The following is an 18,786-nucleotide window of genomic DNA, read 5'->3' on the forward strand; positions in this document are numbered from 1 at the left end:
AGTTTTAGTCAAACTTGTTGCCATGGAAATGCCAAAAATATTTTATTCAGAATTCCAAAACTACCAAAAGGCACCAGTACACCACCAGACCAATATATGTGCCAAGTTTGGTGAAGAAATCGTGAACGGTTTTAGAGTTCTGCTTCGGAAAAGAGCACTACCCCCAATTTCAGTCTAAGTCAAACTTGTTGCCATGGAAACGCCAAAAATATTTTATTCAGAATTCCCAAACTACCAAAAGGCACCAGTAGACCACCAGATCTATCTATGTGCCAAGTTTGGTGAAGAAATAGTGAACGGTTTTAGAGTTCTGCTCCGGGAAAAGACAAATGTGCACGGACACACGGACGCACGCACGCACGGACGGAGTCCATTTTAATACCCCCCGCAAAACGCGTTGCGGGGGATAACAACGGTGGACACTTAACAAAGGAAACTAGGAGTAGAAGACTTAATAACACGCCGAATGAGGGGGAAAACGTACACATAAAATAAAACAGGTGGAAGGTCGGTGGTTGGATGGTATCAAAATATGTGAAATGATTGTGCTAGCAACCCTGTATGGCGCTTGGCATAATGTTCATTGTGCGAGCTCTATGAAACTCGAAAACACACAGAAAGACAAACAGACGTTAAACACACACACACACACGTGTACGTCGATTTGCAAGGACAGTAATATTTTACGCCACGTTAAACATTATTTCATCTGACTTTAAGTAACGGGATGTATGATTATTTCCAGCGTTACCACAGCCGACCTCCCGGACCTTGTTTCTGCTGTACTCGAGTCCACGGTCCTGGAATGATGCCAACATGGCGTGTAAGAACAACGGGCAGTCTCTTCTGATGGAGGCAGACTACGTCACCTGGATGATGATCTCCCAGTTCAAGACCGACCCAGAGTGGAAGGCAGTTCTGTAAGTATAAAACAGAGTGAATGAGTGAGTTGGATCTCTCACGGCATGTCAACTTACTGTGGTCGGAAACCTCAAAGTCTCTAGTCTATCATATAGACCCGGAAACAAATGTATCCAAGAAAGCCCATGCAAGTCTAGAATATGTGGCAAGTCTAGATTTCCACAGTTTCAGGAAATGACAGTCTCAGGGCTCCTTTTTATTATGTTATAATTTTTTTTATTATGAAAAGTTTTTTTCTGTAAAATATGTTCATTTCAGAGACTAGTTGTTAGTCTATCAGGTTTGAGGCGTTTACCACATTGCACGGGTATGGTGCTTAAAAACCATGAAACGTCATTTGAGCGGACCGGGATTCGAACCCACTATGATAGGCGTCTGGCGTGGCAATGTGGTGCCTCAGATAACTTGACCATATGTGCCAAAACCTGTACTACGAAGAGTGAGTGGGTTTAGTTTTTTGCCACTTTTTGCAATCATGGTTCCAGCAATATCACGGCGGGAGACACTAGAAATGGGCTTCACACATTGTACCCATGTGTAGGATCGAACCGGGTTTTTGGCGTGACGAGCGGACGCTTTAACCATTAGGTTACCGCACCGCTCCCCACATGCAATGAATTTGTAAGGAGGGGCGCGCTTTTATACCAACCATACCACGACAGGACATATCAAAGAATGGTTTACCACTTTGGGAATCGAACTTTGGTCTTACGCCTAACGATCGACATGGGGCAATCAAACGTGTCAACCCTGATATTAGACTAAAAACTAGTCTCTGAAATGATCATATTTTACCGAAAAAGTTCATAGTAAAATAAAAAAATATAATGAAAAGGAGCCTGAGACTTTCTTCATTTTACATTGTCTAGACTTGTGTGGGCTTTCTTGGATATATTTGCTTCAGGGTCTGTACGACAGACTACCCTGATATGTTTACTTGGGATATTCCGTTGCTCTTCCCTGTGGCGTTGCAATGAGTAAATACCTCATCTCTCTTAATCCACAGTGCCTATCAAGATAATTGGATCGGCTTACACCGGCATTACAACGACATCTCGGCCCCATTTGTATGGCACGACTGTTCGGACACAGCCTCGTTTTCAAACTGGAACACAACAATACAGGAAGGAGACGGTCTCTGTGTGTCGTCGTCACGGAGATCAGGCAAATGGCACCCAACATCCTGTGACCTTAAATTACCGTTTATTTGCGGAGGCAGAGCTGGTGAGCTGTCCGTATGGTCCTCTTCTGATCTTGAAATCTCAACGAAAGTGACGCTTGACCCATGTTTCAAAATTCGATCACGGCCACCAGTGAAATTTCGAGTTCACAAGCAAGCTCCAGATGAAATGTTAAAACATATTCCTAAACTAAACTAGAAAGTCGCACATTAAATGATTATGGATAGAAACACATTTTTGGCATTATTCAAAATATAGCGAATACCGTATATCGTCTTTTAAAAAAGGACTACGCAACATTTTATTAATTCATTTCACGATTTACTTTACATGTAAGCATTTATGGTCACTGGAAGAGCCGAACAATATTCATACAAAACGTTAGTTTTTCTCAGGATATCTTCTGTTCACAAAGCTCTTAATCATTCTGTCACAAATAAATGAGTTGACTTTACCAATAGCATATGAGGCGGCTGACTACGCACCCTGATTAAGTAGATCGATGACGCCAATCAATTGATTGTCTCGATAGTATACTGGTTCAGTCTGGATAGTATATACACCGCCGTCATATAGCTGGGATATTTCTCAGTGCGGCTTTAAACAAGAAACAAATAAACAAACTATGCTGGATTGTGAGGTCCAAAACAACAAACTAACAAATGAATCTGCTTTGCAGGTGCTTGTTTGTATGACATCTGGCGGGGCGTGAAGTACCCGGGGTCCATGATGGCCACCCGAGAGCTGAAACATGCAACAGCATCACAATGCCAAACCCAGTGTAGGGAACTGCAGATCGGAAAGCTGGAGTGCTGGGCGCTCACATACTACTATTCAAACAACTCATGCTTATTACATTTTCAACTGGAACCTCTGTTGGACGTGGGTGTCTTGGCCCTTGAGAAGGACGACGCGGCTGAATTGCATGTGAAAAACTGTTTTAAAGGTATTGTATTTTACACGCTCAAAAAACAAACAAAAAAACAGTTAGAATCTAATATCTGCCAAAACAGTTAAAGTGGAGAGAAAATTTAAAATTAGCAAATTGAATGAATCCATGTAAAAAGGGATGACACTTTGACTTCATTTCGTGCTCTACTACCAGTAGCACACGGAACTCACACAAATACGTCCATTAACTATCTGAGCTTGTTACGTCTTACAAATATCCGAACCTGTTGTTACGTGTTACAACTATCTGAAACTGTTATTACGGGTTACAACTATCTGAACCTGTTATTACGTGTTACAAATATCCGATCCTGTTATTACGTGTTACCAATATCCGAACCTGTTGTTACGTGTTACTACTATCTGAACCTGTTATTACGTGTTACAAATATCCGATCCTGTTATTACGTGTTACAAATATCCGATCCTGTTATTACGTGTTACAACTATCTGAAACTGTTATTACGTGTTACAAATATCTGAAACTGTTATTACGTGTTACTACTACCTGAATCTGTTGTTACGTGTTACAACTATCTGAACCTGTTATTACGTGTTACAACTATCTGAACCTGTTATTACGTGTTACAAATATCCGATCCTGTAATTACGTGTTTCAACTACCTGAATCTGTTGTTACGTGTTACAACTATCTGAAACTGTTTTATTACGTGTTACAAATATCCGATCCTGTTATTACGTGTTACAACTACCTGAATCTGTTGTTACGTGTTACTACTATCTGAACCTTTTGTTACGTGTTACAAGTATCTGAACCTTTTGTTACGTGTTTCAACTACCTGAACCTACTGTTACGTGTTACAACTATCTGAACCTGTTTTTACGTGTTACAACCACCTGAGCCCATCATTACGTGTTACAACCATCTGAGCCAGTTGTTACGTGTTACCACCATCTGAGCCCGTTGCTATGTTTTACAACCATCTGAGCCCGTTTTTATGTGTTTCAACCGCCTGAGCCCGTTGTTATGTGTTACCACCATCTGAGCCCGTTGCTATGTGTAACAACCATCTGAGCCCGTTTTTATGTGTTACAACCGCCTGAGCCCGTCATTACGTGTTACTACCATCTGAGCTTGTTACGTGTTACAACCATCCTAACCTGTTTTACGCGTTACAACCACCTGAGCCCGTCATTACGTGTTACCACCATCTGAGCTTGTTACGTGTTACAACTATCCGAACCTGTTTTACGCGTTACAACCACCTGAGCCCGTCATTACGTGTTACCACCATCTGAGCCCGTTGCTATGTGTTACAACCATCTGAGCCCGTTTTTATGTGTTACAACCGCCTGAGCCCGTCATTACGTGTTACCACCACCTGAGCCCGTTTTTATGTGTTACAACCGCCTGAGCCTGTTGTTACGTGGTACAATCACCTGAGCCCGTCATTACGTGTCACAACCACCTGAGCCCGTTTTTATGTGTTACAACCGCCTGAGCCCGTTGCTATGTGTTACAACCATCTGAACCTGTCATTACGTGTTACAACCACCTGAGCCCATTCATTACGTGTTACAACCGCCAGACGTTGCTATGTGTTACAACCATCTGAGCCCGTTGCTACGTGTTACAACCATCTGAACATGTTACGTGTTACAACCATCTGAGCCTGGTGTTATGTGTTACAATCATCTGAGCCCGTTGTAACGTGTTACAACCATCCGATCCCGTTGCTACGTGTTACAACCATCTGAACTTGTTACGTGTTACAACCATCTGAGCCCGTTGTAACGTGTTACAACCATCTGATCCCGTTGTTATGTGTTACAACCACCCGAGCCCGTCATTACGTGTTACAACCATCTGAGCCCGTTGCTACGTGTTACAACCATCTGAACATGTTACGTGTTACAACCATCTGAGCCTGGTGTTATGTGTTACAATCACCTGAGCCCGTTGTAACGTGTTACAACCATCCGATCCCGTTGCTACGTGTTACAACCATCTGAACTTGTTACGTGTTACAACCATCTGAGCCCGTTGTAACGTGTTACAACCATCTGATCCCGTTGTTATGTGTTACAACCACCCGAGCCCGTCATTACGTGTTACAACCATCTGAGCCCGTTGTTACGTGTTACAACCATCTGAGCTTGTTACGTGTTACAACCATCTGAGCCCGTCATTACGTGTTACAACCATCTGAGCTTGTTACGTGCTACAAATATCCGAACCTGTTATTACGTGTTATAACTATCTCATCCTGTTGTTACGTGTTACAACCATCTGAGCTTGTTACGTGTTACAAATATCGGAACCTCTTATTGCGTGTTACAACTATCTCATCCTGTTGTTACGTGTTACAACCATCTGAGCCTGTTGGTACGTGTTACAACCATCTAAACCGGTTGTTACGTTGGACGGTAGAGTAGCCTAATGGTTAATGGTCAACTCGTCACGCTGAAGTCCCGGGTTCAATTCCCCACATGGGTAGAATGTGTGAAGCCCATTTCTGGTGTCCCCACCGTCATATTGCTAAAAACGGCGTAAAACCATACTCACTCACTATTGTTGCGCGTTACAACTACCTGATTCTGCTGCTACGGTATTTTCACCTTCTGTTATGTGAATCAACTATCTGAACCTGTTGTAACGTCAGTCCATAGCTGTATCTGTTGTCAAGTATTATAACTATTCGAACCTGCTTTTTCGTCAACCCCTACTTGAACCAGTTGCTACTTGTTTTCAACTGCATGAATTTGTTGTTACGTAAATCCCTATTCAACGGTTCAACCTTCTGTGTACCTGGTTGCAAGTAGTCTAAGGCTCCTTCATTAGCTTTTTAATAGAGTAACTATTTTTCTGGGAGTAAATTTCAGAACCAAGTATTGAAACAGCAATGACAAATATTTGAACTGCCCAAGGGACGCAACTCTGTACAGCAAATTGCAGCGCCCCAGGCCAATGGACCACGTGTGTCGCACGTTGTCCCGCGTAATTGTGTTTTCCCTCTCTTTACAGCATTTGTAAACCGGCAACCAGTCCCGTCAAACTACATCTCTTCCATCCCAGATCGAGGCTGTTGGACTGAACATGTTACTGAGTCTACTCACACCAAATCTGACATGCTCGACACGCTGGAAACATCACAGGGGACCATCTCCACCATCCACACATCCTCTTCAAACCCCTTAAACTTTTCTGATCAGTTCACGCCAAAATTGATAACTTCCCGCGAACCCGTGGCAAATACACTTCATGAAAATATCCAAACACCTCCAATGTCTACGGTCATATTGACCCGAGCATCATCCCCATCAGATTCATATTGGAGTGGTCGAAGTAATCATCTTTCGTCAGGCTCAAATGTTAACGGAGGACGAACACAGTCTATTAATTCATTGTCGTCAATAGCATTACAGACCAGCTTTTCGTCACATTCTGTCACAGACATTGTCTCCGATTCTGACGGCTATTTGTCAAGCTTGTATTCCTATTTAGCTGTTCGAGCCTCCCATGGCTTTATTAACATGCCCACGATGTCTGCGGAATCAACACCAAACGCAATTAATTCTTTCATGAGATATGACTTCTCCGGAGGTCTGTTACATTCGACGCCCACCCTGCAAACTCCTAATGTTGCGTTTACATCGGAGGTCCTTTCAACTTTAATGGAGTCGCGCAGTGCAATGTCAACGTTGAAAGACAACACTGGTGTTTTCCATTTGACAAATTACGATAGTGGAACCGAAACGAGCTCGTCGTCTGGGTTTCAAATTGTACCTTTTTCTATTACACTTCAGCCCGGTCCTTCTTCAATAGAAAAATTGTTGCCCGACTCTATAAAAGGCCAGCCATCTCATTCAATCTCTTCTACAACGGCCACAGGGGACAATCAGCGGGGTATTGTCGCTTCAGACCCATCAGGTGTCGACATTCGGACCAATTCGTCTCCAAGGAAACGTGACGACCTTCGGACTACAACCACCGCTGGAAGTACTTCCGGCTCAAACGGAAGTTCACTCTGTAGGTGTCCTTGTGCTGCTTTCTTACCGGAAGAACTGACGTCTGAAGAAATGGAGGTAATTGTACAAGAAATAGTCCGCGAGATAAAAGTCGACAAGAAGAATTTATCTTCGACACAAAGGAAATACATTAGCGTATCTGACGAGCGCCGGTCAGCCCAGAGCATTGGGACAATTGGGATCGTACTACTCTGCGCTATATTTGGTGGAATAGCCGCATGGGACTTTATTACAATCTGTAGCAATACATGGCGGATGTGTACAGAAAATAGTAGGCGGACCATTGAAAAGTTACGGAAACAGCGATCAGAGCGGATATTTCAGGAAGCTTTTAGTGAAAATGGTGGGTTGAAATTACCAAATAAAAGGAAACTGTTTGTTACATACTAAATCAGCAAATATACAAAAGTTTTTATATAAAAATACCAAACTTCGGCCAAATGACACCAAATGTAAACATAATAAACGGTGATAATAAAGGCAGCGCCCATTCTACACATTGAATGGTATTTTTATGCAAACACTGAAACTGAAATACTTGTTGCCACTCACAACCTGTTTCCTGATAGTTGGCCTAATTGGACGCTTTAGAACAGCATCATTTATGGACGCCCGCGTGTAGTGGAGATATGTGTACATACCAATTTGTCCATGTTTCACAGAGTGGTGGTAGTAAATGTATCACGCGATCATTAGTTACTTGCTGCGGGCCGCCCCCAGTTTATTGTGCACTGAGAATAGAGGGAATCCTTCCGCAAAGTTTCTCTCTGAGGTGATTTAAAATTTAATGATGAGTTTAATAAGGTTTTCTGATACTATTCCACTGTTTAACCATCCTGAAGGATTATACCTTCTTGTACGTTTCCCAATGCCTGTATTTATGCCCTGTGTAAATAAAGTATTTGTGTCATGTTTTTATCATTCACGTTTACTTGAAATGCACATGTCCGTTGCATTGACATAATGTTTACACATGAAACGGTGATAGCTGAAGTGCGGCGTTATAATCAATTACGTTTTTATGAAAACGAATTGGGTTAAATTTAATATTCGGCGACAGTTCATCTTTTCAACTGAGTACTTGCTCGCAAAGCGACAGTTCCTTCGCAACAGATGGGCCTAACAATAACAGTATATTTATTAGAGAAATCCTGTCTATATGCAAATACGCGCTGCAAAAGCCTTAGGTCTCCTAAAATCATCAAAGATTAATCTCATTACAAGGATAGCAGTGTTTGTTTGGTGGGTATCTAAACAAATTATCCCGAGGGAGGGACATAATCGGATGCTGTCTATGCAACATTAACAGGGAATGTTTACATTCTCAGATCACGAGGGCACTGATGAGAAATGGGCTCCAGCGCTTAGACATCATCCTCTGAAACGTTACAGGCAGAAAGGATTAAGGTCATGCCAACCTTTGATCTCTGTTAAGGGTCAGTTGATGTTCTTGACGTGTATGTTTGAGGGATAGCATCTTATCAAAATCACCTAATATTGACCGGGGTTGGTCAGTGAATGAAGGATTTGCTAGTTGACATGGTTCATTCGAATGGTATAATTCACTACAAGAGTACATCTCTGCTCTCATCGATCAATCGTGTTATCGAACGTATTTTCACATTTTATTGATGAGGAAATTAATCAGGTACACAGTGACATTGCCAACTTTATTTATTTCCTGATACATTCTGGCTCCACTTCTCTTTTACACTCGTGTTTAAACGTTTACCATTTTATTATATTCTATAAAACAGTACAACATTCCAATACAACATGTCGAACCGCCTGCACGTGCAAGAGAACTAAAAGACTTGGTCAACCCTTTTATGCTGAAATGGGAGTTACGAGAAGCGCACGTAAAATAATCCTCAAATTACTTGATGAATGGTTTTCTGAGAGATCTCATGTTATCCACCAATTTTGTTGATTTACCAAAGTGTCTTTGTGTGAAAACTGAATGCTTTATTACAGCAATAACAGATCGCTCCCCTTAATTATATTTTACACTAATTATATGATAAGAAAAAGGTTCCTGTCAGCGATTTATGAAAGACAATTTGTCTATATGAGGCATTTTTGGTAAAAGAGTCGATGCGAGCGATTGATTACACAAAGAATAAGGATGAGGATTATGAGCCGTGTTTTCAGACTGTTACACGATACCATTGTTTCCGTTCTGCGTTAACCACGAGTGTGAAGATGTGAGTTCTTTATTTATGGAACCGTTCTCCGATTTATGTTGGTAATCAATACCCAGAGCATAAAAAATGCACTTTCACTAATGGACAATTTCAGACATAATTGAATTATCAATAGATAACAGCTTTCCTTCCCACTATTGGACTTTTTTGTAATGGATTTAGTAGAAAAATATCCGAAAAAATAAACAAGGTAAATTTATTCGAAGGTTCGAGCTTACTTAACAACGGTAATTCTGTTAAAATAGATTGGGTCTTCTAGCTCATTAGGCTAGCCAATCTGAAGAAAAGTCATGTTGAATAATCTTATCGAAGATTACTTTGTACGGTCGTGAGATTTTCAAGAGGGTATTTTGTTAATTTTAGAGCGTTCCTGTCATACAAACCGCCCCATCCTTCAGCCCTCGAGGCGCGCCGTGTTAAGGCGTCTCGTTAGGCTTTTTCCTCTCTTGTGCTGAGTCGGAGCTTTTACTGTTATAAACATTTCACAGCCGTCGTGAAAGACCTCAATTTTGCCACCCATGGGGAGTGTTGTAATTGATCCAATGGTAGGACGAAAGCGCACAATGTCACAATTATTGAGAATGTTTCGCCCCGTTTCCTTCGCTTAGCCTGTGGACTTGTGAACGCCCAACGCTCCAATTGCATTACCGAGTCGGGAAACATGCAGTCAATAAAGGAACCCGTCCTTAAAATGCGAAAACTTTCGTTTTAATTTCGTTACCGTAGGCTTGTTCGTGAGTTTAGAATCATCATTTGAAATTCCGAACTTTCAATCATTGGTTGCTGTGGTAACACGATGGTAAGGTACTTCATCAGTTCCTGAGCCAGAGATTGAGACCAAACATATTGACGTGCTTAGATTTACGGCGCTGATGATATAATCTTGCTGTTAATTCGGGATTGGTCGAACCGAAATAAGTTTTAATGTGGCGAGTATTCAGTCTGCTTCTAATTGATTGGGAAATGATGGAGTTTCCACAAGTTGCATGAGGTGGTTGCGAGGAGCCTTCGTAATGACGATACCTGTCTCCAGAAGGAAATGACATGGCTCATGAGTAGAGTTTATACTGACAGAGTCGAGAAGTCTATCTCGCATGCACGCACGCTGTATGTCAGTGAGATGTATCTGCTCTCAAATGTGCGGATATACACCCACTTATATATCCTGTTCATCTCTCTATCTCTTTACCATGTGTGCGTCACCACACACAGGGTCGAGGGTGGCCCAGTCATTTTATGCCACCAATTTTTTGTGTGGAGATGTGTCCCTAAGGTGTATTTGTGTGCTTGTCGTTTAACGCCGCACTCATGTATATGGTGGCGATCTGTAGATAATCTAGTCTTGACTAGACAATCCAGTGATTGAGTTTAGTTTTACACCGCACTCAGCAATATTACAGCTATATGGCGGCGGTCTGTAAATAATCGAGTCTGGACCAGACAATCCAGTGATCAACAGCATGAGGATTGATATCATGAGCATCTATTTACGCAATTCCGAAACAATCACACACACAGGCACGAGGTCTAATGCGACCAGTTCGTTGTGTTGAGATGCACCCTTAAGGTTTGCCTGTTTATTTCTTTGCGTGTTTATTTGTTTGTTTGTTTGTTGTTTAACGCCGCACTCCGCACATTTTCCCAACTTTATGGCGCGACCTGTAAATAATCGAGTCTGGACCAGACAATCCAGTGATTAACATCTTGAGCATCGATCTATGTGATACGATAACGGGTGTCAACCAAGTCAGCGAGCCTGACCACCCAATCCCGTTAGTCTTCTCTAACGACAAACATGGATTGCTGAGGATAAATCTAACCAATATCGTCATGGTTTACAAATGGTAAGGACGTTTACACCAGGTTGACAAAGTTGATAGGTGTAGCAGTGAGTGAGTGAGTTTAGTTTTACGCCGCTGTTAGCAATATTCCAGCAATATCACTGCGGGGGGCACTAGAAATTGGCTTCACACATTGTACCCAATGGGGAATCGAACCCGGGCCTTCGGCGTGACGCTTTAACCACCAGGCTACCCCAGCCGGTTCCGATGAGCCTAGTCAAAACAGTTTGTTCCGAAAATGAGTGAGTGAGTTTAGTTTTACGTCGCACTCAGCAGTAATCCAGCTGTATGGCGGCGGTTTGTAAATAATCGGGTCAGGACCAGACAATCCAGGGATCAACAGCATGAGCATCGGTTTACGCAATTGGGAAACGATGACATGTGTCTACCCAGTCAGCGAGCTTGACCACTCGATCCCGTTAGTCGCCTCTTACAACAAGCATGGGTTACTGAAGGCCAATTCTAAGCCGGATCTTCACGGGTATATTCCGACAATGGCATACACGAGTTGCACACTAAAAACACCGACTATGTCCATCAAAATATGATATTTATGGAACAGCCTCTTTCTTATATATTTTTTATCAAATTATATTTACTGCAACATATTAAATTTGAATCTATCAGTAAATTAAATTACATATCAAAATCGAAACCAATATCTATTTGCAAGAGAAACAAAATCGATTGAAATGTTTAGTTCTCACGACATAACTTTCTTTCCCACGCTTGCTTTGAAGATTAACCGTTGTTGTCGTAAAACAACTATCATCCATCAGGATTTGTAAAACAAGCTGCAACTATCTCTGAAACTACCTCGGTGATCAAATCAATCTGTCAGTATAGGCCAAAAAGAAATTTAGAAAAATGCCGTAGCAACAGCATTAGGAGCCCCTGACACAGATATAATTACAGCAGAATCCTGCGTAAGTATTTTCATGGCTTTTTAACGAATCTGACCTTACTTCCATTCACTGGGAATGTTTTTGGTGGCTTGAGATATTGTTTTTCGATACAGAGTCGTATTCAATTGTTCGTGGTTGTGGAATATCAATGACAGCATGAAACGTGCTATGTTTGGCCAGTACATTGCATACCGTTCTGTGGGATGGGATGGAATTGGATAGGAGATTTTCTTGAGCTTTTCTTTTCATAAAAAAACTTCATTGGTTTTATGGGTTCCTAAGAAAATTTGTTTGTTACACTTGTTACGTTGAAGCGGCACAACAATGTAGATTGTTTCAAGTTAATGCTAACAGCGTTATTGGTTTCGTTCATTTTTTAAGGGGCGGTGGGGTAGCCTAGTGGTTAAAGCGTTCGCTCATCACACCGAAACCCGTGTTCGAATCCCCAAAGGGATACAATGTATGAAGCCCATTTCTGGTGTCCCACGTCATGATATTGCTGGAATATTGCTAAAAAGTGGCGTAAAACCATACTAACTCACACATTTTTAAAACTCGGCAAGAAGGAGAACAATAGCAAACATCTTAATTGGCAATGTTAAACCCTTGTATAAATGTCATTTTTGAAACAGTTTGGGGATATAATTACATAATGACTATGATGAAGACCACACAAGAAATGAAACAGCAAAGACATGAAGTGAATAATAAATACAAGCGACAAAACATGCTCCACTGTCAAAAGAAATCTTCGCTACAGTTCCAGATAGAAGTATCTTAAACAAACTGGCTGCAACGATGTAAACTTGCTAGTGGCACAACGGACCTTAGTTTAAAAGTGAACAAATATATACTAGAGGTACATGCCTATTGACTTCAAGATTTGGTCACACACCCATTAGCGCTCAGGGCCTGCAATATTCTCAATGGCGTGTGTGTGCGTGTAGCAGGAATTCGAGTTTTTACTATAATTGTTTTAGTAATGTTATTACCTGGTGGACGGGCATGACATATCATCGTTTAAATATCATTTCCATTTGTGCCCTGCATTCTGAATCTAGATTTGTGGGATGACACAATGGTTGCCATGGCTCTTCATCCTTTTGCCAAAAACAAACAAAACTCAGACCAACATAACCCCCGTCTTTTCCTTGCACGTCTGCGTTTTTGGATATGCCCTTTCGTTTAAGCTCTTTTCTTGTAACCATAACACCTTACCTTGCTTCTGATTACATATAATTTTACAAGTGCTTGTGGTTTAAGATATTATCTACATCATTCAAGATTTCTCTTCTGTTCTGATAAACTTCATAATGATGAAATGGTGGCGTCACTTTTTCTGGGCCCGTTACTTCGATTGATCTCCGGATATGTTTTCAGGAATTTACCACCGTAGATCGGTTGATAACCAACACGTTTTCATGTTTTGGGGGCTACTTACTTCATGAATTTGTCCTTCCTGTCTGATTAATATATTTTCCTTCGGTACCATCAGGAAGTAGATTACATGTAGAATTTAACAAATGGGAATAATTTAACCAATTTCTGGTGCATGAAAGCAGTTGTACCCCAAATCTCCATCCCTGGAAAGAAATCCCATAAAGAGTGTAACATTTGTCATTAACTGTAATTTGGGAATTGTGAAGCATGTATAATAATCACTATGCCAAAAATATATGATAACCTAGGCTATACGTATAAACGGGAGCCTTCAAATACGTACACATGTTCCAAAGGAAAATGCATTCGACAGGTAGAGTGAGTAATTGTGTTTTCAGTGTTTTGTGTGGTTTTCCACTTACATCACAAAGGAAAATAATAATAATAATAATAAGTCATCTTCTACAACGCACAGTTTCCAAATACCAAGTGATTGCTGGCGGCGCTTTATTCAGAATCTGATTATTATTACCCCGGATAACCCAAGCTGCCCATTAGGCGCTAGAAGGGTATAGTCACATGACTTTATCGAACCGGGTACCCATTTTCTGCTGGGTGAACACAGGCAATTTTGATCAAACTCTCTTGCCTAAGGTGAGACCACATGTATCACATGTGCTTCATTGTGGTGCAGGACTGAAGTCCTGGAAACTCTCAGGAGTCAAGTTGCCAAACACGGTCTCCATCCAAGGACTCCGAGCTCGACGTTGCTTAACGATTAGTGATTCGTGACCTGAGCTGAGGTGAAGATGCAGAAACCAGCACGGATATGGTCTGGTGACTATGGGCAGAGTTATGTTACTTCCAAGCAGCATGTGGTATACCTTCCAGTTTACTTGACATAAACCTGTGTTTTGAAATTTGAAGTCGTGCCACTGTGGATCTAGATTCGACATCTTTTGGTATAATTTGGAACCGAGTGATGCTCGTTTCTCTACTGATATATATAGATTTATATTAACTGACCAGCAATGAATTTCTGGGAACATGTCTTAGAAATGTTATTATTGAATAGCAAGATTTTAGTTATATGTTAACAATGTTTGTCCGTCCAACTCGAACTTAGACATGACTGAACTTAACTTACTTCCGTTTGTTTTCTTGGCAGAACTGATTCTTTGCAGAAAGCAATTATCACGTTTGATATGTTGGCATTGTGAACTCTGCGCTGGGTAATTAATGAAGCCGCTAGCCATATCAGTTAGCAGTCACAATTTAAGTTTCTCTTTCATGGCCTCTCCTTGTATGATTGAAAGGAGGACCTCATGTATCATTCCCGGAACTTCTCATACCAAAGGTTCCACTACACTAAATCAGAATCACATGCTTCCTGAGCGAGAGCCGTTTGTAAAACAACTGAAGAGACAGAGACATGTGACAGCTGTGATTGGATGAAATATTGTGAGATGTTTATGCTTTTTAAAAGCACATCCATCCAGTAATTAAAACTGACCACAATTTTAAGTATTTAGTGCTGTCATTTTTATCACCATCACTTATGCTTATTGTGTGTACAGATATTTTCCAGTAGGTGACATTTGGTGCAGAACTGGGGTTGATGTGTTCCGCTTCCTGTGCTGGGAAAATGAGCCGGACAATTTGGCCAGACATTGTGCTTTAATGTAGTTTAAAGGCCTGACTGTACCCATGAGTAACTGGAATGGTTGTTGATAGCCTGGATAATTTGAAAAAAAATAAAAGGTTACTGTAGAAGTCTATGGGAAAACTTTTGGTGTTGTGTAACCCAAAGACAAACAATATCCTCAGAAGAGGAACGTTTCGGGTTTACCTTCTTACAGGTATGCAGATGTACACATTTTCTGATAGCGTTAATGTCCATTTGAAGCTAACTGTGTCCATCCACATTGGAATCATCTGTGTTGGTCGTGAGTATACCTACACCCTCGTGCGATGGTTGTAAATCATATCACACACATACACGCACGCACACACAAATGCATACACGCACACATACACACACAAGGCTATGGTCAACTCTGATAGGTAACGTTGAGTGTGGTAAGGTCATCTTAAGTGTGTGTCGATGATGTATGGTTGATGCACTATACGAATGTTTCAGTTTACAAGAGATGCAAACACAACATATTGTTCATTTTTCATTTCAATTTTAATTGAGCACAAAATATAAAACACAGCCAAATTAAAATTATCCCCTCAGATACGTAAACTTCAATTTTATTCAACCGACGAATATGTTCCAGGTTTTGGTACTTTCTATTATTTTCACTATTTTTTACAATGTAGTTCACATTCGCTATGGATACAAGTATTGCAGTATTTTGAGTGAATAATTTTACATACAATGCCGTCCGGTAATTCCGCGCACCTAAACACATCGATCGCAACACGGCAACTAACATCTCTTATTTTTTGTGGTTCACGTGACTAAACATGCTGGTGTGCATCATATTTACCTAGAAATAAAGATTATATTGACGACCATAAGATTGTAACGTTGCATTATGCCATACGGTTGACCTTACCGGCGTTCTAACGACATCGCTTGCTGTCCGGCAATTCTGCGCAGCAGCTGATGCGCATAACATCCAGCTGGAGATCCGAAGTATGGAAGAGTATTTGGGCCAGATTATTTTCGAAAATCACTTCATCAATGTAAGTAAGAGTGTTTCATATTAAATCCAATTATGAATAATGAAGAAAAAGGTTTGAAAGTCTGAAGAAAACGAATTGAGTGTCAATTTATCACTCAATTAGTGTTATTTACTTACCTTTAGTGATTAAAAGCCAGTCCATTGTAGAAATGTCCCGTTTTCAAGCGTAAATGCGGTAGCAGACGATTTTACCTTCGATACGGAAGTACTTTATTGCTGCGCAGAATTACCGGACTCGTTTGTGGCCTGTGGCACCCCATCCCACCCCACAGATCCACACCCAAACAATACATAGAAACGTGTGTGTATGTAATGTCCATTAAAATAATAATTCTCGGGATATTTGATGAGTAGTTTTCCAAAAACACAGACTCAAGAGTCGGTACACTGTTAAAAATCTAAATCTAACAACTAAGAATTAAGTGTTTTGTTAAAATCGAAATGAACGTGTTGCAACGGATCTGGAACACGATCGATTAAAGTTTTTTACTTCTCACAATATGAACTTACTTGAAAGTTACATGTTGGTCGTAAACAACTATCATCCATCATCCTTTGTAAAACAGTACCTTAACTACAAATTTTCTTTCACCGGTGATAACATCAAATTTGCCAGGAGTTCCTGACACTGACTAAATGAAAACAGAATCATGCCTACGAGTTTTAATCAATTTGTCAATTCTTTATTTCACAGGAGAATAGGCCCATTCTACTTCCATGGCAAGATATTATTTACATATTCGATTATTTCAGTCTTAACGGCTACTAAAACTTGAAATCAATTCTTTCAGAATAATAAAGTTGCATAAGATAGATTTCAATTTCTCCTAAAGTTTTTGAGTGTCTGGGAATTAAAACAAAAGGTTACTCAAAAGAAAATTTCATTCAAAATCAACGTAAAATGGAAATCCTGTCCAATAAACAATTTCATTCATCTAAACTTTAATTGAAAAAAGTAGTTTGATTTATCGCTTGGACCAAATTGAAATTCTAATGCCCATTGGAATATCGGACAATATTGTTTACGTGATTGCAACGTGTGTCACGTGGTTCTGACGTAATATCCAATAGCATAATGTTGTTCATACAGATGATTTATATTCGACTGCGGGTAAGGTCTGAAATTTTGAGGGTTGTTGGGGTAGCGTAATAATTAAAGCGTCCGCTCGTCACGCCAATCAGGGAGACTATATAACTTTGTAGATTATCCCTGCGCCAATTAACCCGGGTTTGATTCCCCGCATGGGTACAATGTGTGAAGCCCATTTCAGGTGTCCCCTTTCCGTGATATTGCTGGAATATTGCTAAAAGCGGCGTAAAACCATACTCACTCACTGTTGTTACGTGTTACAGCTATCTGATTCTGCTGCTAAGTCAATCATAATTTTAACCTTCTGTTACACGAATCAACTATGTGTATCTGTTGTTACATCAACCCCGATATGTAAACTTCTGTTATATGAATCAACGCCAGTACATATCTGTATCTGCATCTGTACTCCCTCCCTCCCTCACTCACTCACTCACTGAAATATTACTTTTTGTCCTTTGGGGAAGGTAGGGTGGAGTGTTGTTTTATGAACTGGGATGAGGTTGGGTCATGTTGACCAAACCAATTGTCCCAGATGCAACTACTATTCATTTCAACTAGCTCACTGCAATGACCAGAACTAGGTCACAGTTTGATATTTTCAATAGGCTGGAAACGCAATTGCAATATCCAAGTAGAATGTTCTTATAAAACATTGCTCACATTGGGAAAAGTAAATGTTTGTTTCCTAAAACCGCACTGGTGTAAGAAATCTCCGCGAAAAGCCATTAAAGCCCATTTTTACTTTTCCGACCACATCGATTATGTATCTTCATCCACCTTGTGCACTCGTCACAAACACACGCAAAGGTAAGTCAAATGTTCACCTGAACACAGACAGGACCATAAGGTGCACTGGAATGCATTGGAAATCATTGATGCTCAAATTTCGAAATGTTCCCACATCTCTTCAATAAAACTGTGACAACAAAAAATGTGGCGTAAGTGAAACCAATTAAGAAAAAAAACACCTCAAATTTAGCTGACACAAGTATGATATGAAAACATCCATTTTGTGAAAGGATGAATAGTTGGGTAAGACTGATTGATGGATTGTGAATTTGGTTCTTCTCGGTCAATGATCATTCGGTTTAGAGTAACACAATGTGAACAGTTTGGGATCCCAATTATATCACGATTCGTGACTGACAGAATTGAACTACGCTAGTATCATCTGAAGTACAAGGCCCGGTTCAACGCCACAGACATCCTCATCACTAATGATGAAGAGGCAATGTACACACGTTTTTTAGCTGTTGCTATAAAGAACTGGCACTCATCGTGTAATTCCGATCACGGAACGTCATGAGTCACACTTGTAGAAAATCAATAGTGCTTTTACCCCCACCAACATTCTTAACACATATGAAGAAGATAAATGGTTTTGTATTACATACTGCTATCATTCCCTGAGAATAAAAGGATGTATATATGGTTCAAGGCAGAAAATGGGCCACAAAATTTCGACAAAAGGATGAGGCTTGATGCTGAAAAATGTCATCCTACATAATTTACAGGTGGAATACATACACGAGGAGATACATATATAGAGGTGAAGTTCTTCCGTGTACAGTTGTATAAATGTAAAGAAATCCACTTGATAATGACATAACATGAACTCTCCTCCTAC

General features: G+C 40.6%; 1 long non-coding RNA gene across 1 annotated transcript; it reads right to left on the reverse strand.

The window, feature by feature from the left end:
- Positions 1–1,305: 1,305 nt before the first annotated feature.
- Positions 1,306–16,282, reverse strand: LOC124292030. Its single transcript, XR_006902344.1, has 3 exons — positions 16,180–16,282; positions 14,490–14,494; positions 1,306–1,316 (listed from the first exon to the last, which is right to left on the reverse strand). It is a non-coding gene; the product is annotated as an uncharacterized LOC124292030 (long non-coding RNA).
- Positions 16,283–18,786: the final 2,504 nt, after the last annotated feature.

The sequence above is a fragment of the Haliotis rubra genome, unplaced genomic scaffold, assembly GCF_003918875.1.
Source record: "Haliotis rubra isolate DU_JTF1 unplaced genomic scaffold, ASM391887v1 Scf505, whole genome shotgun sequence".
Lineage (NCBI taxonomy): Eukaryota > Metazoa > Mollusca > Gastropoda > Lepetellida > Haliotidae > Haliotis > Haliotis rubra.